The sequence below is a fragment of the Scyliorhinus torazame genome, chromosome 5, assembly GCF_047496885.1.
Source record: "Scyliorhinus torazame isolate Kashiwa2021f chromosome 5, sScyTor2.1, whole genome shotgun sequence".
Lineage (NCBI taxonomy): Eukaryota > Metazoa > Chordata > Chondrichthyes > Carcharhiniformes > Scyliorhinidae > Scyliorhinus > Scyliorhinus torazame.
In genome coordinates this window covers 94363930-94383187 of record NC_092711.1, presented here as the reverse complement: position 1 = coordinate 94383187, position 19258 = coordinate 94363930, and the positions used below count along the sequence as shown (strand labels likewise).

At 46.5% G+C, this 19258-nt stretch overlaps 1 long non-coding RNA gene and 1 other non-coding gene across 2 annotated transcripts; one reads left to right on the top strand and one right to left on the bottom strand.

Moving 5' to 3' along the window:
* Positions 1-6969: 6969 nt before the first annotated feature.
* Positions 6970-13348, bottom strand: LOC140418981 (uncharacterized). Its single transcript, XR_011945460.1, has 2 exons — positions 12880-13348; positions 6970-8090 (listed from the first exon to the last, which is right to left on the bottom strand). It is a non-coding gene; the product is annotated as an uncharacterized lncRNA (long non-coding RNA).
* Positions 13349-16605: 3257 nt separating this feature from the next.
* trnav-cac (transfer RNA valine (anticodon CAC)) lies at positions 16606-16678 on the top strand. The gene has a single exon. It is a non-coding gene; the product is annotated as a tRNA-Val (tRNA).
* Positions 16679-19258: the final 2580 nt, after the last annotated feature.

Below are 19258 nucleotides of genomic sequence, written 5' to 3'. Positions count from 1 at the left end.
CTTTTCAACCTCAGCTCCAGCTCATTGTCCTTCACTCAAGACCCGGGTAGAAAATCCCGCCACAAGATGGCGGCGGCCGCCGGGTGACCCGGGGCCTGTCACCGGGGAGGAAGCCCCGCCCACTCCCTCTTCCCATACTAAGATGGCCGTCCCAGCGCTCTGCTCCAAGAGCAAAAGACCCGACTTCCTTTCTCAAGATGGCGGCCGTTAAATCCATGGAAAATCCAGACCCGGATCGCTCTCCTCTTATTGGTCAGCAGCCACCGTCAATAACTCCCCAGCGATTGTGAGCTGGAGCATGCGCAGTGCAGGTATGAAGCTGGATTCAGGCGGGTGAGTGGAGGCCCTAAACCCCCCAATAAGACCCATTGGTTTTATTGTCAGTCTGCAGACAGGAGCTGGAGAACTGAACCCAGGCAGAGGAGAGGGAGGGAGAAAACTGGGAGTGGAGGAAATAAATGGTGCAGACAGTGAGATGGGTTTGGATTTCAGCCCAGGGAGGAGGGAGTGTGTGTGTGGGACGGGGATTTACAGCTTTGGGGGAACAAGAGAGGAAAAAATGTCCCAGAGAAACTAGAATTGTCTGTTCAGAATTTCTATCCTGGACTGACAGTGATGACTTTTATTAACGTCTTTTACAGGATATTGGAAGCAAAGGATTGGCCGACAGAAAACTCCAACCAAACATCAAGATCTGAAAGAGTCACTCAATTCTTTAGAACCTGAATATCTTTGAATGTGGAAGAAGTAATGTTTGTCTGTTCAGTTTGTGGGAAAAGATTTTAAACATCAGTGTGACTGGAAAAGCACAGAGACCCACACAGACAGTGAGTGTTCCAGTGAATTGACTGTGGAAAGAGATTTAACCAGTTGCACAGACAGAAAAACCATCACACCATTCACAGTGGGGCGAAACCGTACATGTCATGTGTGTGGACGAGAGTTCAACTTGCCATTCATCCCGGAGAGACACAAGGACACCGGCCCCATGGAGAAACCGTGGAAATGTGGGCACTGTTGGAAGGGATTCAGTTACCCTTCTGAACTGGAAATGCATCGACGCAGTCACACTGGGGAGAGGCCATTCACCTGCTCCACCTGTGGGAAGGGATTCACTCAGTCATCCAGCCTGCTGACATACCAGTATGTTCACACTGATCAGACACCTTTCAAATGTTCTGACTGTGAGAAGAAATTTAAAAGCAAAAAGTATCTGTTGAGACACCAACACATTCACAGTGAGGAGAAGCTATTCACCTCCTTGTGTAGAAAGGGATTCACTGCTACATCTAACCTGCAGAAACACCAGCGAGTTCACACTGATAAAAGACCTTTTAAATGTCCAGACTGTGGGAAGTGCTTTAAAACTTCCGGGGAAGTGACCTGTCATCAACGTGTTCACACTGACGAGAGACCATTCAGTTGCTCTCACTGCGGGACTGGCTTCAGGCGATCATCTGAACTTACTGTACATCAGCGAATTCACACTGGGGAGAGACCGTTCACCTGCTCTGTGTGTGGGAAGGGATTCATTCAGTCTTATCACCTACTGAAACACCAACAAATTCACTCTGATATAAAACCTTTTAAATGTTTTGCCTGTGAGCAGAGCTTTCGAAGCAGCAATGGCCTAGTGATGCATCAGCGAATTCACACTGGGGAGAGACCGTTCACCTGCCCCGAGTGTGGGAATGGATTCACTGACTTACAACTTATGCTGAAACACCAGCGACCTCATGAGTGTCTCCAGGGATTGGATTCAGCTGTTTTCGCTGCTGTCAATCAGATCCAGAACTGAATGTGTGGGTTAACCCTGAGGTGTGTAAGAAATGTGCCTCAGTCGCTCCCTTCCATGGTTCAGAGATCCGAGATACAGACAAGGCTCCTTTACAACTGTGTTTAGAGGCAACAAGATTAATGATGAATGCTGGAAACTGGAAGATTTTAGTCCAGGAGACAGTTTACCCAAAAAGGGGATCCAAGTCATTGGTGATTTTAAACCAGTTTATGAAAAAGCAACAGTTTAGATTTGGTACACCAGCTAAATCGGCAGAAAATACATGCGACCAATAACATGTGAGAATGGATCACTGGTCCTGGATCAGGGAGATGCTGATCTCCGAGGCTGGAGGTGACGGTCTCCTCGGAATGGTTTACTGGTCCCGGATCAGACACTCGGACAGATGGAGCTGATCTCCAGGCGGAGGTGACAGTCTCCTCGGAATAGTTTACTGATCCCGGATCAGACACTCGGACAGATGGAGCTGATCTCCGGGTCTGGAGGTGACAGTCTCCTCGGAATGGTTTACTGATCCCGGATCAGACACTCGGACAGATGGAGCTGATCTCCGGGTCTGGAGGTGACAGTCTCCTCAGAATGGTTTACTGATCCCGGATCAGACACTCGGACAGAGGGAGCCGATCTCCGGGGCTGGAGGTGTCGGTCTCCTCGGAATGGTTTACTGATCCCGGATCAGACACTCGGACAGAGGGAGCCTATCTCCGGGGCTGGAGGTGACAGTCTCCTCGGAATGGTTTACTGATCCCGGATCAGACACTCGGACAGATGGAGCTGATCTCCGGGGCTGGAGGTGACAGTCTCCTCGGAATGGTTTACTGATCCCGGATCAGACACTCGGACAGATGAAGCTGATCTCCGGGTCTGGAGGTGACAGTCTTCTTCGGAATGGTTTACTGATCCCGGATCAGACACTCGGACAGATGGAGCTGATCTCCGGGGCGGAGGTGACAGTCTCCTCGGAATGGTTTACTGATCCCGGATCAGACACTCGGACAGATGGAGCTGATCTCCGAGGCTGGAGGTGACAGTCTCCTCGGAATAGTTTACTGATCCCGGATCAGACACTCGGACAGGTGGAGCTGATCTCCGGGGCTGGAGGTGACAGTCTCCTCGGAATGGTTTACTGATCCCGGATCAGACACTCGGACAGATGGAGCTGATCTCCGGGTCTGGAGGTGACCGTCTCCTCGGAATGGTTTACTGATCCCAGATCAGACACTGGGACAGATGGAGCTGATCTCCGGGGCTGGAGGTGACAGTCTCCTCGGAATAGTTTACTGATCCCGGATCAGACACTCGGACAGATGAAGCTGATCTCCGGGGCTGGAGGTGACAGTCTCCTCGGAATGCTTTACTGATCCCGGATCAGACACTCGGACAGATGAAGCTGATCTCTGGGGCTGGAGTCTCTTGTGTTCTCCTTCCTCTGGATCCAGTCAGTGTGTTTGGTGTTAGTCTGAATCCAGCACCGATCACTTTGAAAATCTTTCCTGTCCAAAGTGATTTTCCTGTCGAACCGTTTTAACCTTTACTCAGACAGTTGGTTTATATTTGGGTCGTCAGATCCAACCTTCTGCAGTTTAGAAATCTGGTTTCAGGGTTTGTGACAGAGAGAACAGGCCTGTGCTGTGTGTGTCACCCAGCAAGCTGCTGTGGAAGCTTTGTTACTGAGAGCCAGAGAGAGCTCATTCTATTCACATGCAATGAATTTCTGACATTGAAGAACATTATTAGATGGTGATATTAGATGGTGATTTTTTTTACAAAATGTGCTGTCCAATCAGAGATGATGCAAAGCTGTGATCTGTTCCTGACTGAAGGTGAAGTTTCCAGCTGAGAATCTTCGGTCTGAAGTTTCCGAGTGTTTTTGTGACATTCCTGAGTTTTCCAATGTGAGGCAGCGACAACAACAACTGGCATTTACCCATCAACAGGTTAAAATGTCAGAGACCCTTCACAGAGGGACAGAAGCTGGGTGGAAAAGGTAAGGAGACAGGTTTCGTGAGGGGTTTCCAGCCCTTCGGACCTCGGTAGGTGAAGGTGCCTCTGCCAATGGTGGAGTGAAGCAAGTTGGGGGAGCTGAAGGGGGTGAGAGTCTTTTTTTTGATTGTTTTATGGGATGTGGACACCACTGCAAAGGCCGGGATTTGTTACCCATCCCTAATTGCCCTTCAATTGAGTGGCCAGCTCGGCACTAGAGTCAACCACATTGCTGTGGGTCTGGAGTCACATGTAGGCCAGACCAGGTAAGGCGGCAGATTTCCCTCCCTAAAGGCCATGAGTGAACCAGATGGGTTTTCCCAACAATCGATGATAATTGTCACGGCCGCTGAGACTAACTTTAGAATTCCAGGTTTATTAATTGGATTTGGGATTTGAATCCGTGTCTCCAGAGCATTAGCCTGGGCCTCTGGATCACTAATCCAGTGACATTACCACGATGCCACCTTCTCCCCTAATTAGAGGAGTGAGGGAGCTTGGAGGGTTGTAGGAGGTTCCAGAGACTGTCTGTCATGGAGAGAGTGGCTGCCTCCATGGAGCTTCAAGCACGGCTCTGAAATGGGTCGGTGTAGGTCATGACCTCGGCCATGCAGGAGATGTCTGCTGCCTTGGACAGGATGACAGATACTGTCAACACGTCACTGATCTCCCCCAAGCTGGTCAGCAGCAGAGTGGGAGGAATGATGTGACGCTGGTCCAGGCGAGGGATGGTGGAGGAAGGAGACATGGATCTGGGAACTCCACTCGAATGGCTCCCACCTTAGACCCGTTCCCCCCAAACCCACAGGCAGTATCCAACATGCCGCCCCGTCTCCAGCTGAATCTGCCCCGCACAGGTACAGATGGGTCAGTCTGTCCCAGGACCCTCAGGGGCTCTGAAACCCAGAGGGTGGAGACCACAAGCCTCTGGGCAGTGAGAGCAGGGATGTGAGCAGCCTGTCTCTACCTCTGCTGAAACCACACAGGATGCACCAAGTCAAAGCAACAGGAAGGGTCTGGGCTCCAAATTGTAATTCACCAAGTGTCTGAAATGGGGGTCTGACAAGATATGAAGTTTCTTTATTTAATAATGATGCACAAACTGTATTGACTGGAACCATTTCCAGCTCTTGTCCGTTCTTACATCCCGGGGCCAGCTCAGCCTTTCACTGAGTTCATGCTGAATGTGAATCCAGGCTGGGAGCCATTGGTGGATGTGCAATGGGAGGATGAGTGGGTGAAGGAATGTTCAGTGAACAGGGAGGGGGAGGGGGGTTGGTGCTGCTGGTGGGAAGTGTTCATTCTGAAGGAGTCCCACCTGAAACAGAGACCATTCATTTCTCACTTTGAAATGATTGAGTTGCTGTCTTTCCCCATTTTTGTTCAGTTTTTCAATATTTATATATTTAAATCTCGACTGAAACATATTCTTGATGTGACCCTGAGATCCAGAGGATTTTAAATCTGTTAAAGCCAATCCCCATCGAGTGCACAGGAGGACTCAACTGGTCCGAACTTTTTATGTTATAAATAAACCAAGATCTTACAAGATGTTTATCAGGGAATTATTTTTATCTGAGACCAGGGATGGTCAAACTGTCCAAAGGTCTGGGCTTTGAGGCCCACATATATTTGGGGCAGCATGGTAGCACAGTGGTTAGCACAATTGCTTCACAGCTCCAGGGTCCCAGGTTCGATTCCCGGCTGGGTCACTGTCTGTGCGGAGTCTGCACGTTCTTCCCGTGTGTGTGGGTTTCCTCCGGGTGCTCCGGTTTCCTCCCACAGTCCAAAGATATGCAGGTTAGGTGGATTGGCCGTGCTAAATTGCCGTTAAGTGTCCAAAATTGCCCTTTGTGTTGGTTGAGTTGGGTTACTGGGTTATGGGGATAGGGTGGAGGTGTGGGCTTGGGTAGGGTGCTCTTTCCAAGAGCCGGTGCAGACTCGATGGGCCGAATGGCCTCCTTCTGCACTGTAAATTCTATGATAATCTATGACATGGAGCACCATTCCTGGATGTCCTTCATCCCTGATTTTAATCACATCCCAATTGGGGGCCGTGCAGTCAACTGCCTGGACCCCAATCTCTGGAATTTTGTCCGTAAACTCCTCCACTTCATTTTCCATCTTTAAAACTCTCCTTATAACCAAATTCTTTGACCAACTCTTTGGTCATCTGACCCAATGTGTCCTCATATTCCAGTGAAACTGCTTGGCACATTTTATCATGTTTAAAACTCATTATAAATAGAGCCGTTGTTGTAGCTCATTGAGATCTGATCACTTACTGAGTGAGTGAGTCTGTATAAATGTAACTCAGATACACACAGCTTGTGTCATAGTTCAGTGCGATCTGATCACTGAGTGAGTGAGTCTGTATAAATGTAACTCAGATACACGCAGCTTGTTAAAACAGTCCTGGGAGGAGGAATTTCTGAGCTGCCCGCTGGATTTCTGTTCTCCACAATTGGGAAAAGGTGATTCTTCCCAAACATGAAAATTACCAGTAATAACTAGGGGCTTTTCACAGTAACTTCATTAAAGCCTACTTGTGACAATAAGCAATTATTATTATTGATATAAAGTTGTTAAAGATGATTAATTGTGAGCTGGGATATTTCTTAGAATGAGAGTGAAGGAGTGGGATTGAGCCACAGTCTGAGTCACCAGTTTAAGGACAGGAGGAGAGAGAATCTGGAGAGGAGAAAAGAATCAGGAGGAAACTGGAGACTGAATCTGGAACAATGAGCAGAGAGGGATGGGAGTGTGTGGGACCGAGATTCATAGATTTGGGGGAATGTACCAGAGAAACTGGAATGGTCTGTTCTGAATTTCTATCCTGCATTTCCACTGAAAACCTCTAAACTCCTCTTTCTGGGAGTTAGAGAGAGGGGATTTGAAGACAGAAAATTCAACGTCACAATCTTGACAAGATCTTTCAGAATGACTGGAGAAAGATGTGAATTCAGGGCTTGGGCAGTAGGAAGCTTTAGGGACAGTTTGGCCGGTGGGCTAGTGGGAGGGAGAGAAGCAGCAGAGGCAGCTGATCAGATTGTCTCAATCTCAGTGACAAAGAAGCTCCATCAGCTCCTCGCTTGTTGGAGGTGAGGATGGAGGAGACAGGAGAGGGAGAGCTCATCAAAAAGGAACCAATTTGCATCAGAGATATTTAAAAGATTCAACACACTGTATTTAACACAAAGCTGATTTATTTGGCTTTTAGCCAGAATATGAGTCCCTGTAAGTGGGCTGGGGTTTATTAACATCAGCAGAACCAGACCCCAATGAACCTGGGTCAGTCCTGGTTGTGATTAACGGAAAATTCCAATCACTGTAGTTATTTATGAACTCGCTGATGTCTCAGCAGGCTGGATGAGGTTGTGAAAGCGTTCCACACTGGGAGCAGGTGAAAGGCCTTGTGCCAGTGTGAATTCGGTGGTGGTCGTGAGTTGTGATGATCGTCTGAACCCAGTCCCGCAGCGAGAGCATCTGAATGGCTTCTCGTCAGTGTGAACACGTTGATGGTACATCAGTTCCCAGGAACTTTTAAAGCCCTTTCCACAGTCTGAACATTTAAAAGGTCTCTTGTCTGTGTGAACTCGGTGGTGTCTCAGCAGGGTGGATGAGGTAGTGAATCCCTTCCCACACACGGAGCAGGTGAAGGGCTTCTCCCCGGTGTGAATTCTCTTGTGCGTCAGCAGGTCAGATGACTGAGTGAATCTCCTTCCACACTTGGAGCAGATAAGCGGCCTCTCCGCGGTGTGAATCCTCTGGTGTACAGTGAGTTGGGACGATCGCCTGAACCCAGTCCCGCAGTGAGAGCACCTGAACGGTCTCTCGTCAGTGTGAACACGTTGATGCAGCATCAGTTCCTGGAAACTTTTATAACATTTCCCACAGTCTGAGCATTGAAATGGTCTCTCCACAGTGTGAACTCGCTGGTGTCTCAGCAGGTTGGCCGAAATAGTAAAACTCTTCCCACACTTGGAGCAGGAGAACGGTTTCTCTCCAGTGTGACTGCGTCGATGTGTTTCCAGCTCTGATGGGGAAATGAAACCCCTCCCACAGTCCCCACATTTCCGCGGCTTCTCCCCAGAGTGACTTTGCTTGTATCTCGACAGGCCTGATGATCGACGGAAGCCTCGTCCACACACACAACACGTGTACGGTTTCTCCCCACTGTGAATGGTGCTGTTTCCTTCCATGTTCAAAATCCGCTGATATTCAGGTTACGGTAAATGAGCAATGGAGCTGATCCTGATCTGATGAAGTTTCCCGACTGCAAATCCTCTCCTTCGAACGCCCTGTGAAACTGATTTAAAACAGAAAATAGGGAGTGCGAGAGAACCCACAAAAACACAAAGGCAGGTTGTGAAATTGAGCTGAATGAATCTGGTCATTTGTGGGGCCGGCACTGGGAAAAAGTGACCATGAAACCTGCTGGATTGTTGTAAATACACAACAGGTTCATAGAATTTTATCATAGAATTTACAGTACAGAAGGAGGCCATTTGGCCCATCGAGTCTGCACCGGCTCTTGGAAAGAGCACCCTACCCAAGGTCAACACCTCCACCCTATCCCCATAACCCAGTAACCCCACCCTACACTAAGGGCAATTTTGGACACTAAGGGCAATTTATCATGGCCAATCCACTTCACCTGCACATCGTTGGACTGTGGGAGGAAACCGGAGCACCCGGAGGTAACCCACGCACACACTGGGAGGATGTGCAGACTCCGCACAGACAGTGACCCAAGCCGGAATCGAACCTGGGACCCTGGAGCTGTGAAGCAATTGTGCTATCCACAATGCTACCGTGCTGCCCTAATGTCCTTCAGGGAAGGGAACCTGCCAACTGGTCTGGATCTAGAACAAAGAACAAAGAAAAGTACAGCACAGGAACAGGCCCTTTGGCCCTCCAAGCCCGTGCCGACCATGCTGCCCGACTAAACTACAATCTTCTACACTTCCTGGGTCCGTATCCCTCTATTCCCATCCTATTCATGTATTTGTCAAGATGCCCCTTAAATGTTACTATGGTCCTTGCTTCCACCACCTCCTCAGGTAGCGAGTTCCAGGCACCCACTACCCGCTGTGTAAAAAACTTGCCTCGTACATCTCCTCTAAACCTTGCCCCTCGCACCTTAAACCTATGCCCCCTAGTAATTGACCCCTCTCCCCTGGGGAAAAGCCTCTGACTATCCACTCTGTGTATGCCTCTCATAATTTTGTAGACCTCTATCAACCTCCGTCGTTCCAGTGAGAACAAACCGAGTTTATTCAACCGCTCCTCATAGCTAATGCCCTCCATACCAGGCAACATTCTGGTAAGTCTCTTCTGCACCCTCTATGAAGCCTCCACATCCTTCTGGTAGTGTGGCAACCAGACTACACGAGACTCTGACACACTGCGAGAAGGAGAGAGAAAGGGAGTAGTAAAGGCTGAATAATTGAAAGAAGTATTTAAATATCTTCAGAACAAGCAGAACATTGACAGAATCTCCCAAACCATCGACCTCTACCACCTCGAAGGAGCAGGGTAGCAGGAATATGTGAACATCATTTCCAAGTTCCCCTCCAACTCGCACACCATCCTGACTTATCTGACATACACTACTGGATGGACAAAGCCATTGTCTTCATTCCCCATTACAAACTCCACTCCCTCACCGCCGACTCCATTTCTCTCCCTGGGAACTGTCTGAGACTGAATCACACTCTTCACAATCTCTGGCATATGAAAAATGAAATGAAATGAAAATCGCTTATTGTCACGAGTAGGCTTCAATGAAGTTCCTGTGAAAAGCCCCTAGTCGCCACACTCCGGCGCCTGTTCGGGGAGGCTGGTACGGGAATATTTCACCCCAAGCTGTGTTTCTGTCCACATATCACTGTCACCGCCTATTTCCACTCAGTAACATTGTCCAGTTATGTCCCTGTCTAAGTTCATGTGCTGCTGAAACTCATCCATTCCTTTGTTCCCTCTAAACTGGACTATTCTAATGTGGGTCTTGTCGATCTCCCAGATTCAACTTCACAGGAACTGGAGGTCATCCAAAGCTCATCTGCTCCTGTCCTCACTCACACCAGGTCTTGTTCACCATCACCTCTGTGCTCCCTCACCTACATCGTGGTAATCGCCAGTCCGATAATCGTCTGGGCTCATCTAATTGTGGTCCTCCCCCGGCTCCAGTTCCTCCCCTGTGCTCACAATCTCCTCCCTGAACTGCCTGATCCCCTTCAGTCTGTCTCCACCAGCCACACTGAGCATGCTCAGAACACAGCACAGCCCTGCGTCCTCACCCTGGGTTCCTTTAGTCACCGATACGGGACTTTCTGACCGATTGGGCATTCTGGGTAATCTCACCACCATCGAGATCAATCAGGCAAACCTTTTCCCCAGTTGGTAAAACGGAAGATCCATGGATGAGGGGGGATAGTGGACAGGAAGCAGAATCAGAGGTTCAGACATTGTATTAAATACTTCCAGCATGAGCACATTAATCTGATAGGAGATCACTTCCACACGAGAAGACAGCAGTGTGAAGCCTCCTGAGATTCTGGTCCCTTCCCAATCAGTGATTACTGGAGCTGGGATACAGAAAAGAGTCGGAATAAATTCAGCGATTTATTTGTTCAGTTTTACAAATGGGTCTGGAGTCACATTCGAAGTTTGTGCAGACTGTGAGTACCTGGCTTTATTAACCCTCCCTTTCCAGAACTTGGGGGAAGGTGTCTGGTATTCAGGACAAATATTACAGGAACTATTTTAAAACTTGTGTCATCATTGATGCTTTATGAGTACGGGTCATGACCAAAGCATTCGTGGGATCTATTTCTTATAACAGGAGTTAGTTAATAAATCAGGGGTCTGAGCTGCATAAATAGAGGTGTTGAGCACTAAAACAAGAAATTATAAAGTCCTGGTTAGATCACAACATTATATCCAGCTCTGGTCACCAGTCCTTATGAAGGATATGAGGATCCTTACAAAGTGCTGAGGAGATTCAGGATGGTTCCAGGAGGGAAGTTAGCGGCAAATTTAGGTTGGAGAAACTGGGCTTGTTCTACACAGAGCAAATGAGATTGAGGGGAGATTGATGGAGGTGTACAAAATTAATACAGACATAGATCAGGTCGATAAAGAAAAGCTGTTCACATGAGAGAACCTGAGATGCAGCGGGGAATATGAAGACCTTTTTTTACACAGAGTGATAACCTGGATCTCACAGCCCTGGAGGGTGGTGGAAGTGGAAATGATTCATCACTTCACAAGAAGAAGGATGATATACTGTGCGACTTTTATCAAGGATTTGGCTGCACGCTGGACGATTGCTTCATATTTTAATTATCTGTCCCACTCCCACTCTGACCTCCCTGCCCTTGGCCTCCTGAACTGTTCCAATGAAGCTCAAAGGGAGCTCGGGGAACAGCAGCTCATCTTTCCATTCAACACTTTACAACCTTCAGAACTCAGCAGTGAGTTCAGCAGTTTCTGCAGCAACAGAGGTTTCAGGATCTGGAACTCTGTCCCTGAAAAGGTGCCAGAACCGGATTCTATGTTTAGAATGTGTCTGCTCGTCCGAGATTCCCCAACCAGTGGAATTAGTTCCTTTCTATCTACCTCGTCAGTTCCAATTAACATCCTGAAAACTTTGATCAATTCCCTTTTAATCTTCTAAATTCCAAAGATTACAACCCTCATAATCAGGTGGCAAAGGGGTTAGGGAGGGGAAAGATATAATTAATGGAATAGTGCTAAAGATTGTGCAGGGACACAGGGGACTGGGGTTTCTAAGTGCTTTTCTCTCTGAAGTGACATGATATATTCAGCGAGTAGTTAGCAAAGCAGTTCTGTAGAAAGATCATTTAGATTCGAAAATTAACTCTAATTCTCTCTTCACAGATGCTGCCAGATCTGCTGAGTTTATCCAGAATTTTCTGTTTTTACCTCAGATTTCAAGAACCCGCAGTATTTTGCTTTTATTAAATTGCCTCTTGAGCTGATAAATGGTGTTAATGAGCACAAAATAGAAGTTTTACTGCTTTATAAAGCTCTGATTAGGCCACAATTCGAGAATTGTCTATTTCTGGTCACCACTCTTCAGGAAGAATGCGAAGGTCCTTGAGAAGGTGCAGAAGAGATTTTGCAGAATGGTTCCGGCAGAGGGGATTGAGGAGATTTAATTCAGGTGTAGAAAATTCTGATGGGTTTAGGTAAAATATACAAAGAAAATCTGTTCCCATTCACTGATCGTACGAGGACTCGGGGACACATACAGGTTTGGGGTAAAAGATATGGGAGATGTGAAGGGGACCGATTTTACAGTCAGTGGTAATGTCCCTAAAGTTACGGCTGAGGGGAGGGCAGAAATGGACACGATGAATATTTTCAAAAGGAAATTGGATAAATATTAAATGGAAACCTGCAAGGATAGAGGGATGGAACAGGGGAATTGGACTGACTGGATTGCTCTCGAGCTAGCATAGACTCACTGGGCCGAATAGCCTCCGCTGTGCCACAATGACTCTCTGACTATTTTTTTATAATCACACCGTATAATTTAACTTTGGGATTCAGCAGTGGCACAGTGGTTAGCACTGCTGCCTCACAGCGTCAGGGACCCGGGTTCAATTCCGGTCTCTGTGTGGGGTTTGTACATTCTCCCGTGTCTGCGTGGGTTTCCTCCGGATGCTCCGGTTTCCTCCCACCGTCCAAAGATGTGCAGGTTAGTGGATTGGCTATGCTAAATTGCTCCTTAATGTCCAAGGATGTGCAGGTTAAGTTCTAGGTTATGGGTATAAGGTGGGGTGGATGGAGGAAGCATAAATGGGTAGAGTGCTCATTTGAAGGGTTGGTGTAGACTTAATGGGCTGGATGGCCCCCCCTCTGAACTGGAGGGATTTGATGATCTTATGATCACTCAGGGAAATCTGTGCTCTACACTCCCTCTGAGGCCATTCTATTCTCCTAAGGTTTGTTGCCCGGAGCTGAGCTTTCAAGGTGTGGTCGAACCAGGGTATGTGAATCTTGGGGCTTTTCCAGTCACACTGAGACCTGGAATCTTCTCGCACAGACAGAACAGACAAACATTTTACCTTGCACACCCAGATGCTGCTGATATTCAGATTCGGATGTATCGCTGACTCTGTCAGATCACAATGTGATGCTTGGTTTAAATTTCCCATCAATCAGTCCTCCACTTCGAACTTCCTGAAAAAGAAAATTACAAAGACCTTCAACTGCTAGTGTGAGATATAAATTGAGGAGACATAAAAATTGTCTTGGTTTGAGTTTGCTGTGTGTAAATCCTCCCCTTCTAACCCCGTAAAAGGAGTTTCCAGAATACATCACTGTCAGCCACAACATTCTCTCCTCCTGCTGACAGGCCAGGGAGCACTGCGCATGCGCCCTGCTGCAATATGGCTGCCGTTATTCTGGGTCTGTGATGCAGAGCAGCCCAACAACGTCCTTTGCAAACACAGGATCAGGAGCTTCTTATTCGGGCTTTGAGGCATTCATGCTGTGTTTACGGTGTTTATGAGGCCCCCCCTCCCAGGCACTCCGCTGTCTCTTCCCCCACACCTCGCGGCCCCGTGACTCAGTTCACCCGATCATTGGTCCCCTCACCGCCCAAGTCCAGACACGTACCACACTGCGCATGCCCCAGTCAGAGACCGCACTGCGCATGCTCTATTCAGAGACCGCGCTGCGCATTCTCCACTTACAGCTTGGTGGTGCGCCTGCGCAAGAAGCTCCTGTGGGCTGAATCGGACACAGTCGTTCACGTGGAGGATGCCGGGTATATATCCAACCATGAAGACATAATATTGCTCAATTGAAATTGTGGCTTTGTGGTCCGATTTCGATTGGGGCCATATGTCAAGATGCCATATGATTAAATTAATTGGTACAGCAACCAAAGTGCATGTGAAGTACATAGAACTATACAGCGCAGTACAGGGCCTTCGGCCCACGATGTTGCACCGAAACAAAAGCCATCTAACCTACACTATGCCATTATCATACATATGCTTATCCAATAAACTTTTAAATGCCCTCAATGTTGGCGAGTTGCGGCATGGTGGCATAGTGGCTAGCACTGCTGCTTCACAGCGCCAGAAACCCGGGTTCAATTCCGGCCTCGGATAACTGTGGGAAGATTGCAGTTTCTCCCTGTGTCTGTGTGGGTTTCCTTTGGGTGCTCCGGTTTCCTCCCACAGTCCAAAGATGTAGAGGTTAGGTGGATTGGCTGTGATAAATTGCTGTACAAAAGATTAGGTGGGTCACCGGGATAGGGTGAAAGCGTGGGATTAACTGGGGTGCTCTTTCCAAGGGCTGGTGCAGACTCGAATGGCCTCCTGCTGCACTGTAGGTTCTATGATTCTTCCTCCAGTGTGACTGAGCTGTTATGTCAGCAAATATGATGACCGAGTGAATTCATTTCCACATTCGCCTGAAGGCACATTCATTTTGGACCCAAGATGGCGCCGGAGCGTGGCGACTCTCTGTGAGCTCTGCCAAACAGATCTTTTTACAACTTTATAATCATACTAATATTTTAAAACTAATTGAACACGAACATTATCACTAACCTTTACTCCTGTATGCTTCACCCGATGCCGGTGTCTATGTATTTACATTGTGGACCTTGTGGTTGCCCTTTCATGTATTTTCTTTTTATTTTATTTTCTTTAATGTACTAAATGATCTGTTTGAGCTGCTCTTAGAAAAATACTTTTCACTGTACCTCAGTACACGTGACAATAAACAAATCCAAATCCAAGGAATTTTGTGGTGGGATTTTACACCTGAGATTGAAGCTCAGTCAGTGATTTTAAAACCTTCTGCTAATGAGTTCCACATTCTTAGCACTGTTCAGTTAAAGAAAAGCAAAAAAACTACAGATGATGGAAATCTGAATTAACAACAAAAATAATAATCTAATAATAATCTTTATTAGTGTCACAAGTAGGCTTACATTAACACTGCAATGAAGTTAATGTGAAAATCCCCTAGTCGCCACACTACGGTGCCTGTTTGGATACACCTAACAAGCACATCTTTCGGGACTTGTGGGAGGAAACCGGAGCACTCGGAGGACACCCACGCAGACACGGGGAGAATGTGCAGACTCTGCACAGACAGTGACCCAAGCCAGAATCGAAATACTCAGCAGATCTGGTAGTGTCTGTGGAGAGGGAGACATGGTTTACATTTCATGTCCAAGATCTTTCATCAGAACTACACTGCATCAGCACAGATCTGAAAGGTCAACTGTTTCTCAATCCCCAGATGTTGCCAGATATGCTGGGTATTTCCAGTATTTTCTATTTTAATGTCTAGTTAAAGAGAATTGCTCATTAGATGTATTACTAAGTTATATTTATTTTCATCCTTATACAAGTGACAGCATCTTCCAATTGTCTACCCTGTAAAACACTTCTATATGTTTATATTCCTCAATCATTCACTTTTCCAATGGAAACGTCCCTAGCCTGCTCAATCTATCATGATGGGTATAACCTATCACTATAGAATTGCTCCAATAAAACTTTGCATTTTGACAAATTCCACATATTAGCCGTTCATTCAGTCCACAACAGAATTTAATAGGTTGACAGATGCAGGTTTAATCACCGTCTGAAACATGCACATAAAGACAGACACAAGCGATTCTGTGACTGAATTGGAGTAAATGGCAGAGATTTTAATAGAATCAAATTTTTAAAAATCTGTCTTCATGATAGCGAAATAGGAAAACCCACTCGGGGAGATGAGAAAAACGAGGCTCGGTACAGATCCCGTGACGTCCCTCTTTCTTCAACACGAACGGGATGAAGGCGTCAGAACGTTTCACACACAGAACAAAAAGGAATCAAATATAATGAAAATATCATTCTCAAATCTCTACCTGTAAAACTCTCCCATTTCATTGCAATGCTGACTGTGCTCAATTTCACATGAGCACAATGGGGTTTGTATTACCCAGTGACTCGAACTATTTTCTTTGTCAGTCATGTTTGCAAATCAATGTTGTATATTTCAGAGTCTCACTTTCAAATGAGAACATAAATGTCAGATAAGATTAAGTTTTGAGTAACGGAACAGATGCTGAGTAAATTGATTGACATTTCTGGAAGCAACATGAGAATGATGTTATTACTGAATGAGCAGAAATCACTCCACCCTGAGAACGCTTCTCCATTTGAAAATTCATTTGAAACCAAATAAAGTGGACTACTTAAGCAAAGTGTCTCAACAGGGCTTTGTGAAGTTCTAAAAATCATTTCCCTCTCTAATAGACAGACTGTGTGAACAGGCTGTAGATCAAATAAAATTAAATTCTGTATATCAACTCAGAAATAATGAAGAGATGCTTGATCAGGAAAAAACACCTTCATAAATTTGGTATGAAATCAATTGCATGATTACATGTTGTTTATATCGTAAACTGCATAATTTCCGTGTCCACATCGTCTGGTCCAGTGAAACTTGATCATTAAGTCAAACTGGGCATGGATTCGACAGAAATTCCTTTTTCAAAAGCGAATTGGACGATCAGCTGTAATGGAGAAAACTCAAGGCCGTTGAAAAACATTGAGACTAATCAAAAGATTGTTCTTTTGAAAAGCTGGTCGAGGTGATCGAGGTGCCACTTATTTCGTTTTGTTATTTTATGGTTACGTTGATTTATTAGTCTCTCTGCAGCATTCCTAATGAGAACAGCCGAATTCTAAAAAACAAAGGCTCCAAAGTGTAACTGAGTGACAGAACAGTGGCAACTTTCTACACAGGCCCATTGGAGCGTATATCAGCCAGCTGTTTCTGTAGTGTAGTGGTTATCACGTTCGCCTCACACGCGAAAGGTCTCTGGTTCGAAACCGGGCAGAAACATTATGGACGTTCCTCATTTGGCGATGAGTTGTATTCTTGCTGTTTTCTGTTTACTCATTAAGTGAATCCGTTACATTACACCCGTTTCAAATGATATCCTGCAAAATCCACCATTATGGGGACTGGGAGGAATTGGTCAGAGAGTTCACGCGTGTTAAGTGTGAATGGTTTTCTAATGTGCTGCGACATTTTCTGATTCTATTAATAATCTTAAATCAATTTCTCTGCCGCTTGTCTAAGTTTACAGCCGAATTGGACTCCCTCAAAAGAAGGTTCTTCAGTGCAACAAGAATGCAGGTTTCCTGTTCTCGGTCAGAGGGTCAAACTCGGTGCCTGTTTCTGTGGTGTGGTGATTGTCTTGTTTACTTTACACTCAAAAAATCCTGGATTGGAAACCGCGTAAAAACATTGTCGAGGCCCATTCGTTTAAGTGTGTAGGAAAAGTTGCATAATTGACATTTTCATTGTTACTCATCCCGAATAACCCTTGAACTGAGTAAATCTGCCGCGTGGAACCCCGGTCCCCAGAGCTTCAGCCTGATTCTCTGCATTGCCAGTTTAGTGACAATAACACAACTCAACACCAACCACTCCCCCAGTGAATCCGCAATAACACAACTCAACACCAACCACTCCCCCAGTGAATCCGCAATAACACAACTCAACACCAACCACTCCCCCAGTGAATCCGCAATAACACAGCTCAACACCAACCACTCCCCCAGTGAATCCGCAATAACACAACTCAACACCAACCACTCCCCCAGTGAATCCGCTATCGATTATTACCTGAATATAATATCTTACAAAGCAAATGTCATTTGCTCTCATCTATGCCGGAAAGGTATTCAGGAGAAGCAGAAGTGCTGAAAATTGCCGGCACACTGAGCAGGAACAGAGATGCTCCTGTTTTGACTTGGCACAAATATTAACAGTTCCTTCAATGGCGACAAATGCAGGTCAGAGGCTGGGAATCTCGCTGTTATTCTATTAAATTGATTAACACTAAAAGACCGGCTGGGAATCCTGCGGAGAGTAATTCACCCCCCCCCCCCCCCGCCATCCCCTCCCAGCCTCTTCACCATCAACAGTCACAAGTCAGGAATTAAATGGCTCAAACGGCAAAGCTGGCTCGGTGGATTGGCCATGCGAAATGGCTGGGTTACGGGGGGTGGGCCTAGTTAGGGTGCTCTTTCCAAGTGTCGGTGGAGACTCGAAGGGCCGAATGGTGTCCTCCTGCACTGCAGGGATTCAATGATTCTCCTTCAGTTCCTCCCTCTCACAAAGCCCTGCATCCCCAACATTTCTGGCATCTGATTTGTGTCAGTTTCTGTCCCTTTAGAATACACTGGGATTTGTCAAAAAGACTACCAAAAGTAAATCTAAACGATCAACTGAATTGGGTTAAAGTTATTGAAAATGCATTTGTTCATGGACTGAAACTGATGTCTAAACGTTTACCACGAGCCAACCAGGAGTCGAACTTGGAATGTCCCGATGGGGAGTTTGGCGCGTTATCCATTGCGCCACTGGTTCACAAGGTAAGCACGTCCTTACATCTCGTCCAACAGGTTACACAGACTGTTTATCCCAAAGTGTTTTACAACTCTCGGGGAAATTCTCTCAGGGTCGCCCCGGCGGATTGGATCAGACTCAGGGTTGAATTTGGCGGCAGTGTAAAATACACCAATGCTGTTCCCAGTGTGGGAGGTCATTCCCGAAAAACAGAAAGAATGAACTGGAATTTCTGGGATCGTGTCCAGCGTCTGTTGGTGAGGAAATGCGGTTGGTGAATGGCCAGGCTTGGATAACACTTACCAGGACATAAAACAGTAAGTGAATTAATTTAAGTTTGGAAATTCCCATCTCCTTTCTGTCTGCAGGTATTTCCCGCTCTGAGCTACACAATGAACCACAAACCACAGCGATTAAACTAACTTTTATTTCCTGTCGGTTCAACTGGTGTCGGTGCCGGCGATGTTTGTGGACAAACTGCAGCTTCTGTGTATGTTTCCCCCGCTGCATTTATTCCCCTGGAACTGATACTCTCATTTTCTGTGTCCATCAAATGTCCGAACGGTGTAAAGTTGTGATGATGTCCACCAGAGGGCGACATGGTCACATGTTTCCTCCTTATCAAGTACCCACCATAATATTCACCTTAAGGTTCTGACTCAGTCAATGGTTCCTCTCTGTTTTCAAACATACGAACAGATGAAATAGAAGCAGCAGTTGGCGATTCGGCCCCTTCAGGCTGCTAAGCCATTCAATAAGATGTGGAGATGCCGGCGTTGGACTGGGGTGGGCACAGTAAGAAGTCTTACAACACCAGGTTAAAGTCCAACAGGTTTGTTTCGATGTCACTAGCATTCGGAGCGCTGCTCCTTCCTCAGGTGGTTATATGTGGTTATGGAACCCACCTCTTCATTCACATGAGGAAGCAGCAGTGCTCCGAAAGCTAGTGATTCAAAACAAACCTGTTGGAATTTAACCTGGTGTTGTAAGACTTCTTACTATTCAACAAGGTGGCTGACCTGTTTGTGTTTCGAATTGCACATTCCCATCATGCAAAGATACGAA